Source organism: Lolium rigidum, chromosome 5 (assembly GCF_022539505.1).
Source record: "Lolium rigidum isolate FL_2022 chromosome 5, APGP_CSIRO_Lrig_0.1, whole genome shotgun sequence".
NCBI lineage: Eukaryota > Viridiplantae > Streptophyta > Magnoliopsida > Poales > Poaceae > Lolium > Lolium rigidum.
This window is the reverse complement of record NC_061512.1, coordinates 132,214,536-132,224,988: the sequence shown is the minus strand read 5'-3', so window position 1 is coordinate 132,224,988 and position 10,453 is coordinate 132,214,536. Positions and strand designations below refer to the sequence as shown.

General features: G+C 41.3%; 1 long non-coding RNA gene across 1 annotated transcript; it reads right to left on the bottom strand.

Annotated features, from left to right (window-relative positions):
* Positions 1-7,817: 7,817 nt before the first annotated feature.
* On the bottom strand, positions 7,818-9,152 carry LOC124653730. The gene is made up of 2 exons (XR_006988009.1): positions 9,041-9,152; positions 7,818-8,963 (listed from the first exon to the last, which is right to left on the bottom strand). It is a non-coding gene; the product is annotated as an uncharacterized LOC124653730 (long non-coding RNA).
* Between the last annotated feature and the right edge of the window lie 1,301 nt (positions 9,153-10,453).

Below are 10,453 nucleotides of genomic sequence, written 5' to 3'. Positions count from 1 at the left end.
ATCATTTTCATTTTGCACAATGTCGCCATTCGTCCAATTATTAGTCTTTAATCCAGACCACGAGAAAAAAAACTGAATTTGATTTGTGTTTTTTTTGTCGTTGTTGAATATAATAGTTAAACAATGAAATTATACTACCTCGGGACTTAAAAGATTAACGCAAAAACGTACATGCACATACCTTCCTCCGCGTCGATTAAATCCAACCGGAGGGAATACATCACAAGTCACGACGAACAACCTGTATTTTCCGACATGAAAAATACATGGTTCTCGTGGACAAAGCCTACACGGCTACACATAGTGCAACCAACACATGAGCTGGTATTACAAGTCCTTGAACAAAACTCAATTCCAAAATCAACGAAAGTGATCAGTTGCATGGTTGAAGTGTGGACGTGTGGTAGATCGGAGGATTGCAATGAAATGGCGCTGAGGCTAGAGCGGGTTGGGGGTCGTTTGGTAGCCTAGGCCGGATTTCACGGAGAAGAATTCCTAAGTGTTCTAGACGGGTCACGTGCTAGAAAAAGCCTCTCGTTTGGTCGCATGTGCATAGTTTTTTTTTTAGCTCTGTACAGATTTGAGCTGGTAGGTCGGTTTTAAAGCTAAGTAGCAGCCTAGAACGACGCCCCTGTTGCTTAGAGCATCTCCAGCCGTCTCCCTGAGGAGGCCCCTGGAAGCCCTTTTTTCATCCGGACGGCGTTAATCGGCCCAGCTCCGCCCCCGGCTCCTCGTTTCTACCCCCGGATTTGACCTTTAATCCATCCGGAGAGCCCAGGCCATCCCCGGCTTCCCGAGGCTCGGTCGGGGACTCCGGACGAAACAAAAACGCGCGAAACATCGAGCGGGCCCGCGTTGTCAGCGACAGAAAGGGGTAGTTCCCTCCATTTATTTCGTTTTCCCTCCAAAATGCGCCGCATAGAACCATTTTCTCCGCCGAATTTCGGAGGAGCTACCGCCATTCTCCCCCACAGTTTCAGCTCCTCCTCTTCCCTTCCACCACCATGCCGCCGAAGAAGCTCGCCTGGCGCGCCGAAGGCGAGGAAGCCGCGGGCGCCAAAAGAGAGGCCGCCGGGATGGACAAACGCAATGTGGGCGGCGGATGTGGAGCGGCGGCGAAACGAAACTCGCGGCATGGCAGAGAGGGAGAAGAAGTTTAACACGAAGAAGGTGGCGGCGACGGACGAACATGCGAAGCTGGTCTCAATGAACTTCTCCCACCTGCGCATCGGCCAATTCCACCTTCTCGCCGGCGTCACCGGCCACGGCCATGTTCCACGACACCTATGCCGCCGGCATGACGGGGTTTACGCCGTCACCGCCGGCGTACGACGGTGCGATGTACGAGGGCATCTCGCCTGCCCTGCGCCGTGGGCCGCTCTCCTTCTCCAACCCCGGGATGCTGCCGCCGAATGACGGAGTGATGCACGAGATGATCACGTTGGGCTCCATGACCGCCGCATCGAGCCCGAGTTTCTTCACACAAGAGGAGGCAAGGGCGACGGAAGCCATCGCGGGGTGCCATCGACGATCAGAACAACGGTACCCAAGACGTCGATGTCGAAGATGAACATGCCTACCTCGACCAGGACGTCGACGAAGAGGACGCGCCTGAACCCACGGCGGCGCCGTCCAAGGGGAAGAAGAAAAGGAAGGAGAACTCGCCGCCGGCTGTAATATCCCAGGTATTGGGGTTACAAAAATAGAGGAAACAGATGTGTGCATTGCATTCATGCATAGAAAATGCGGGAATTTTCGCGCTTTAAAGTAAAACGATCCACGATAGCGAAGTTTCACTTGACCTTGGTGGAATTGAAGTAGCTCATCAAGTCAAGCGCTATAAACCTCAATGTGACTTTGTTAAAACCTTGTTCGGGTAGAGATGATTTGATCTAAGGGGTTAGATCAAATGGAACTAATAATCAATCCAACAACACTTTACACAATGATCAATTGCTTGATCTTATTAAAGATCATAACATGGTAATCTTTGCTATAACATATGAACATCTATTGTACTATAAATCAAGTAACAATAAAATGAAGAAACTATTCTTCACTTATCTTCTCCATGTCTTAAACTAATCCATATCCTTATCATAAACCCTATGATATCCATTCTACTTGAATCTTGGAAACAAGACAAGAAGATCCAACTAAGGAATATATTCTTCTCTATTCCAAAGTATTAAGCATCAAACCTAGAGAGGTGAGAGTTCTATTATAATTGTTAGAGAAGCAATAACAAACCTTGAGCTAAACCTTGGATATACATCCAAGTATTCAAATCATCATCTCTAAGAGAAACCCTAGGACATTATTCAAGACAATTCCTAGAGAGATAAACCATTCATATTCAACATAGACATTGATGATCACATCAATCTCTATAGAGCCTAACCTTAAGTTAGAATTAAAGTCCTTTCCAAAATGAGAGAGACCCATCATACAAAACATAGATTTATCTATTTAAGAATAAAGGACAACAATTGAACTAGAGTATTAGGAGTACACTATAACCTAGAATAATCCATTCTTATATAAGAGAGATCAATTATGGTGTTACACCCAAGTTAATTGAAGCAACACTTGGATTTTAGGGAAAGAACTATCCATATACCCAGATGATTATATCATCATTCCCTGGAAAGAACCCTAAGAATTATCTCAGGCAATCTCCTGGGATATAAACTATAGAGGCCACCATAATAGCTTATCCTAGAAAATAAAATAGAAGTGCTATACCTTAGTTCATCAAGACAGTGCTTGATCATGGAAGTGAGAAACCCATTTAATGAGAGATCCCTTAGGAAGCCAAACCTTGATCATTATAAATTGGGTAATGATCATAAACCCTAAGAACTTGAGGTAAGGATATTAAGAACAAGGGGATCATGCCTAATCCATGACCATGCTTTGGAGAAATAGGAGTATAATCCAAATGCTAACACTTATATGATCGGTAGATATTATTCATCACATGAAATCATGGGGAGATCACTAGTAAGTAATCCTAAACTTATATTCCAATCTTAACTTGTGAATCACTTGGTGATCATAAGTACAATTCTACCACATCTACATTCCACTTATTCTTCACCTAAGAAACATAAGAAAACCTTAGTGTAAAACTCCATACTTAATATGGTGAGAAATCATCCATTCATATGACCAAAGTTAACTATAAAAAGAACTATAACAACTTTAGTTACTTTAACAATAGATCAAGGATATAATAGCAAACTATTGGTATAAGATAAAACCAATTCTCAAGCCCTTAGTAATTAAAGGGAAAACAGAAAGAATTAAACCACTAACCATATTACCTTGGTTAGGGGAGATTAAAACTTAGCAAATGCAATCTGGTGTCATCTCAACTCTATAAACTAGAATTATACCTCAACTCTAGTTTATGTATCACTATGGTGATCATGATATAAACCCATGCTATAATTGAGATTCAAACCAAATGCCATTAGGTAAATATCATTGGAACCCTAATGGTTCATTAATTAAATACAATGTTTCAATTATAAAACATAAGAGCCACCTAATGCTAAATCCTATAAGTAAACCATATGTGTAGTGATCAACCATTTATCTTTGTAACCAAGATAAACCATGATGGAAACAATCCCTACTGAGATACTTTCAAATGTAGTGAGAGTATTAACCTTAACAAGAGGATTGTACTAGAAATGATAAAACCCTAATAAATAAGGTTCACTTAAAATCATATGCAAGGGGATCAATTCACAATTGAGAGAACAAACCCTAATAACAAACTTTAAAACATTTAGAGTAGAAATCATCAATTCTAATAATTTCAAACAGAGTTGATTACACAAGAAAAAGAAAATTAAAATGAGTGTATAAATTCATGATTAATATAAGTTTGCAATGTAACTCACATATATTAAATGTTTATCCCAAAAACAATGCAGGAAAGCATTCATACATTAATAGTCCTACTGAAATTCAAATTATTTGATACCTGCATGGTATCACATGATTTAAATTTGAATTAAAACAGATTACAAAATAGAAAATGAAAACGAGAAAATAAAACGAGTAAAAGAAACCGAGAGAAAAAAATGGAGAGAAGGCTTACCCGTAGCAGAGCCCGAGCAACGGAGAACCACCGGCAGCCCGAGCAAACACGGGCCAGCACAGCCCAGGATCGGCCCGAGATACCCCTTCGTCAAAAACGAGAGGTGAGGAGCTCGTCCTCATCCTCTCCACCGTGCATGAGCGCCAGCACGACGGCGTGCTCGCCTTCGTCTCTCGCTGGCGGCTCCTCCTCGACCGAAGGCGTGACGAGGCGCGTCCGGGCGCCATATAAATCCCCACGGCAAACCCTAGCCTCAATTCTTTCCCCTCTGCTCGATTTTTCCCCTTCATACCGAAACCCTAGTCTCGCAGACGTCGACCATTGCCGCCGTTCGGTGCATCCCCGAGCTTTGCCGTGGATGCCATCGCGTTCGCCGTCCTCGACTTGCCCAACCTGCCCAAGGAATTGAGCCATCACGCTCGAAATCGACGCCGTTGAGCTCATCTTCCCCAACGCCGGGAATAACGAATTCCGGCGATGCCGACCTCCCCTCGCCTCACCGACAAGCGCGTTGTGCTCCTGGTGAGCCACTGATCCCCCTCGTATGCATATCTCGTTCGATTACGACCCGAAGCACGCCCCGCGACGTTGGCCAGTGAGCTCTGCCGCTCGGCCTCGCCGCCGGCCGAGCTCCGGCGACCATTTAGTGGCGGCGCGGTCACCAGTAGGATCAGCTCATCGTCCTCGTTCGTTGGATCCCACGTACAGCCCCGCGGGAACCCTCTATCGCCGGCGCCGTCCATCACCGGCCGCCGGCAGAGCACAGGGTTGCCACGTCGGCATCACATGGCAGCCAACGTGGCCTGCCCCACCTGTCTGTGGCTGCGGGTAGCCCTGTCCGTGTAGCTTTAGTTAATTTTAGCTTGAATTCAAATTTCACAAATTGCTGCAACTTTACAGAAATAAATCAAATTCATTTCAATTCTGAAAAATACTATTTGTGATATCAAAATGATCCTAGAAATAAACTCTATCCAATAAAAATATAAAATGAAATTTTTAATTTTAATAAAAATTTAATTATTTTATACTTGATTATTTAAGCCTTTAATTCTAATTCCAAATTCAATTAAAATTCAATAATTAGTAAAAATATCATAAAATAAATAAAAACCAGTAAGAAAATAAGGAAAACATTAAAATCAATTTTCCTTTTCTATTAACTTATTAAATCCTTATTAGGAGGATTTAAAACCCTGATTAATAAATACCTTAATTATTAATTATTTAAAAATAATAAAATGTCAAATCCAACATTATTTTTATCTCAAACTCATTAATAACTTCAACTTGATAATGAAGTTATTAATCCAAGAATTATGGGGTAGTTAAGAAACCCTAGATCCATTAGAAACCAAGTGATAACCTCATAATTTCATGTGAAACTTAAATTGATTCTAACCTAAACCCTAGGTTAGAATATGTGATCATGGTACCTACTTTCAAATTATAGAACCACAAGTAACAACTAAATAATTGCCATGACCACATAAAATGTAGAAACCCTATCACTAGTTAATTGCTATTCCCTGTTCTCATCCAAATACAACTAGGCTGATCAAATAGGGTTAACCAAATGCAAACCCTAGTTCCTATTCCAAAGACCACCATCCTTAGTTATCCATAATTAGCATCACACCATTGTGATGAACCCTAATAGCAACTACACCTACTATTTTGTATTACATTCCCTACTCCACTAAACCCTACTAGTGTTGGATACCAATTATCAATCATCCTATTTAGAAGCCAATTATTCCTTACTTAACAGAACCAACAGTAAATCCTAGACAACCTCAACCTTAATTGTAATACTTCTTATTAATTAAGAAGTATGTTCTTCAAAAGTTATTCTTTTGAAGAAAATAAGGAATCATCATCAATCCTGCCTAATAGGACCTATATCCAATAACCAGCTATCACCAGCAAGGTATACCAACCTTGATAGCAACTATTTATAATAAATTGCTCAAGATGCCTAGGCTTAACTCAAACTTAAAAGCCCTAGTTATTAATGAATCCAACATTGTTGGGATCCATCCAATACTTACTCCCAAAACCAGATGAAACCATAGTCAACCATAGAACCCCACAAATCTAATAATCATACTTGTTCTTTATTAAAGAACATGTTCTTCAAAAGTTATTCTTTTAAAGTATATGATAATCAACCATTAACCATGCCATATAGTACTAAAACTGACCACTGTTCTTTACTTGTTAACATTATGCCAATTATCATTCTTTGTGTGCTCAATTGATTATTATGCTTTATTATCTATCTGTTTATAATACCAAGTAATCACACTGAATAAGAACCTTATATGTGAATCACTCTAAAAGTGCAACACACCCTAAACCAATCATTACAACTCACTGATCCTAAATCATCGGGGTTAGATCACGCTTAGAGCGATTGCATCTCATACTTATGCATTATTGCATCCTTGGCAATCTTTTAAACATCGTCCTTACCGGACGATGATGCTATTTCAGAATTTGGAGTTATTGCGTATCAAAGACCTTGTTTGCATAATCTTGCAGTCAAGAAAGGCAAGTTCATCACTTGCTCATGTCATTTGAGTACTAGATGATACCCCGCGCGGTGCTGCGGAAAATTATATGCATAGAAATAATAGAAAACATACTTAAAAAAATGAAACAATTAGATCTAAAACTAAATAAATAGAAGGGCACAATTGTTGTTCGTATTATATTAATGGCGTGCTATTATCAAGAAATCAGCATAGACGACTGATCTGACAACTTTTCTAAAATCTCAGTATGAAGAATTAGTGAATCCATCTAACATGGAAAAAATATGACATTATTCTTATAATATATTTATCCATGTGTATACTTTAGTTGAAAAACAACACTTGAGGTAACTGATTCACATAAAGCTTCTCATATATATGGAGTTGAGTCAAGTATGCTGTGAAGGAGATAGACTCCTAAAGAGTCCTTTTACTTGATGAAGGAACCCATCAGTGGATGCAATAGTAGGACACACATATGGGGATTTTGTTGTTGACACCTTTGTCGGTTAAAATGGACATAATCATAGCCTGTGGGCATAAGTGCATAACAGAGAATTAAATGTTATTCATTATTGTACATTCCAAACAAAATAACAATGGTAGATGTGAGACATAGAATGGCACTTAAGAGGATATATTTTCATTTCACCTGAAGTTGCTGACAGTGTATACCTATATGGATGTATCCCATAGTGCTGAATATCAGTTTAGCTGCAACTTAGAGCGTAACAAAACTATAAAAGTAACAGATGCAGGAGATGAAAGTACTTTTGGGTTTTGCATGAACAAAGAAGGACCTCCGAACGTTTCATGGCACCACATTCAGAATAATAAGGGATCAAGGCAGATTGAAAACGTGTTTTGTAAAATAACTGAAAAGTTAAGACACAGCAAGACATTGAGTCTCATCTCGGAGACCCCCCGAGTGAAAATATGGAGTAATATTGCAGATGAAGATACATAAAAATTTTACCCACCATAGAAAAAAGAACTCTTTTCAGCTACAACCAGGTTCTCCCTTGATATATGGGCATACTTCAAAGTTCAAAAGCACTGAAGGCGCAGTCCACTATGCCAATCTTTTCAAACTGTAGCTCGTTTTGTATTAGACAAATGCAATTATCTCGTTGAAATAACAGATGAACTTTTACATAGAGTCATATACCTACATCCTTTTATATGACAGCAATAGCATCTTGACAGTTTACACAGTAAAAGAGGTCAACCAAGCAAACAGTTGGGCCAAAATTTTAGTAAGTCTGACCACAATGTAATTTGTGACTAACTGGCTTCTCTATTGTTTGGTCACGACAGGCAACACATACTCCAAATATTGGGACCTGCACATAATGCATGTGTTTATGAGTTCATGTTCTGACTCATGCATTCATTCCAAGACCTGAGCCTAATGTGATCTTGAGACTCGTTCACTGCTTGAATAACAATGATCAGTATACATGTGTCAGGTAACAGGAAAAATGCAACAGAGGATGCTTAGTCAACCCACTGAGACATGTGACACGAATGAAATTACTCAATCAGATCATGTCATGTATATTGTAAAGTTCAGAACTGGAACAAAATGATAGAAAAACAACAGTAAAAACAGTAAAAATAAACAACAGATGATCTGGCCGGACATTACTTGAAACATATTGAACATAATCCCCCATGGGGTTTTCGTGTAGAAGAATGAAACCATCCATTTTTCCATATATCCTATATGGCAAACAAAAAATTAATTCTTTACCTGAAAAAAGGAATGAAACAGTCTCCCAAACTGAAGAATAAATACAGGAAACTTCTGCCCGAAGGATTACATGGAACATGTACTGGACTACTTGTACGGTTTCTTTCATGCCTATAGACTGATACAGTGCATCGATCTTGTGGATTGATAATTTTTTAGGCAACATATTGTACCATCGCGCCATGATACCTTATTCTTGCCCGTTGAGATTATTTCTGAGGCTATGTTCAATGAAGTCAACAGGTCGGCATGAACAAATTGTCAAACGCATGTAGTGCAAGAGATAAGAAAAGGAAGGAAGAGAATAGAGGAACTAACGGAGGAGCCGGCCGCGGTGAAGATGACATCAGCTTTGAATACCTGGTGAGGAACCGCCTCATCCGAGTCCGCTCGAGCGAGCAGATACAACAGTCACTAAATCCGAAGAAATCTTCAGCGAGCAGACCGAGAAACCTAAAAATCCAAAGCAATCGGGTGGAGTTGAGGTAGCATCAGACAAAATCGATCCAATAAATCAGGTGCAGGGGCAAAAGGTTGAGCGGATTTCCAGCCTAAGCTGAACCTGCAAGATTGGGAAGACATATTTAGGGATTGAAAAAAAAAATAAGGAATTAGAATGTGGAGCGGAAAGGTAGCAACGTGGAGGCCAGTGGCGGCGCGAGCTGAATGGCCTGCTTGGCAGCCTGGCCTGCTTTTTAAGCTGGAGACGGCGGCGGATGAGTTACATCGAGCAGTTTCCAGTCGTCGTTAATATTAGCAGTTTCTTTTTAGGTGCGGGAGCGTAAACCGAGAGGGATCCAGAGAGAGACCGCGGATGACGATTGGTGGGCGTCGGTACAGCCCACTATGAATGAGCGCGACCAAACGGGGTGGATTAAAAGGGGTGACGTGGCTTCACAGGAGGACAAGAAAATGGGGTCAGCTATTTAGAAAGAGAAGATTTCTATCAAATTACTTGCAAAGTATTATGGTTATCACTATTGCATAAAAATCAAAACCACTACTTTCATAACTATGAATATGACTATGTGGTGGGCAATGGAACCATGGATTGTGTTGATATGGTGGAGGTTCCATTGCACGGGTTTATATCCATCTAGGATTAAACAACAAATGTCGCCGAGTGATTCTTGTGCCGTAATACCCGTGTTAACCATAAGATCCGGAGTGGGACGGAGTAGTCAAAAGTGTTTCCACCTCTCGTTCATCAACGGATGCGCTTACCGTAGCGGTTGTATACGGCGGAACAACCGGAGGGTGGGGATCCCATTCTAATTCCCCACGGTAAAGCATTGCTTGCCGTAGCGAGTTGTGTCTTGCGGAACAACCGGAGGGTGGGGATCCCATTCTAATTCCCCACGGTAATGCGGTCTATGATGGGTTGCGGCTACCGGCGTAGGAGTGTATGGTAGAGCCCAGCATCGTCGTCGTGGTCGGGGTCCACCCTGAAATTACGGGAATAATGGGACCGGCGTGGACCCAGGGTCGGGGCATGCAACAACGGGTGGGTGTTCGAGGTAGCGGAGGAACATGATTGGCTAGACCTTATACCGGGCCTCACACCTTAGGAAGTGTGGACGGGAAGATCACCCGTTGGCACCAAGGTTAAGATCTCTTATGGGTAAAGCAACACACCTCCGCAGAGTGTAATGAATCGTGACCTGTCACTCCTCGTTCCGGGATATGGAACTGCGAACGCGGCCGGAAAGGAGCTCCATGAAGTTCTAGTAAACCGGTGAAGGCTGACGAACATAGTTCTTCTGAATAAAAGCAACCTTTTGAAGAAATGGTTATGAAAACCTGCATTGGTATTAGACTTTCTGGTCTAATGCTGTAGCTAGTGCATTACACACCTCTTTCCTATAATGAACTTGTTGAGTACGCTCGTACTCATCCCACTCTTAAATCCCCTGCTTAGATATGGAGGCATCGAAGGAGTATCTACAGTGCATCTCGAAGGTCGAGGAGTCAACAACTACTTCAAGAGACAAGACCCTGTCAGAAGAGTCAAATACTACATCCAACAAGGAGAAAACCTAGATTAGCCATAGA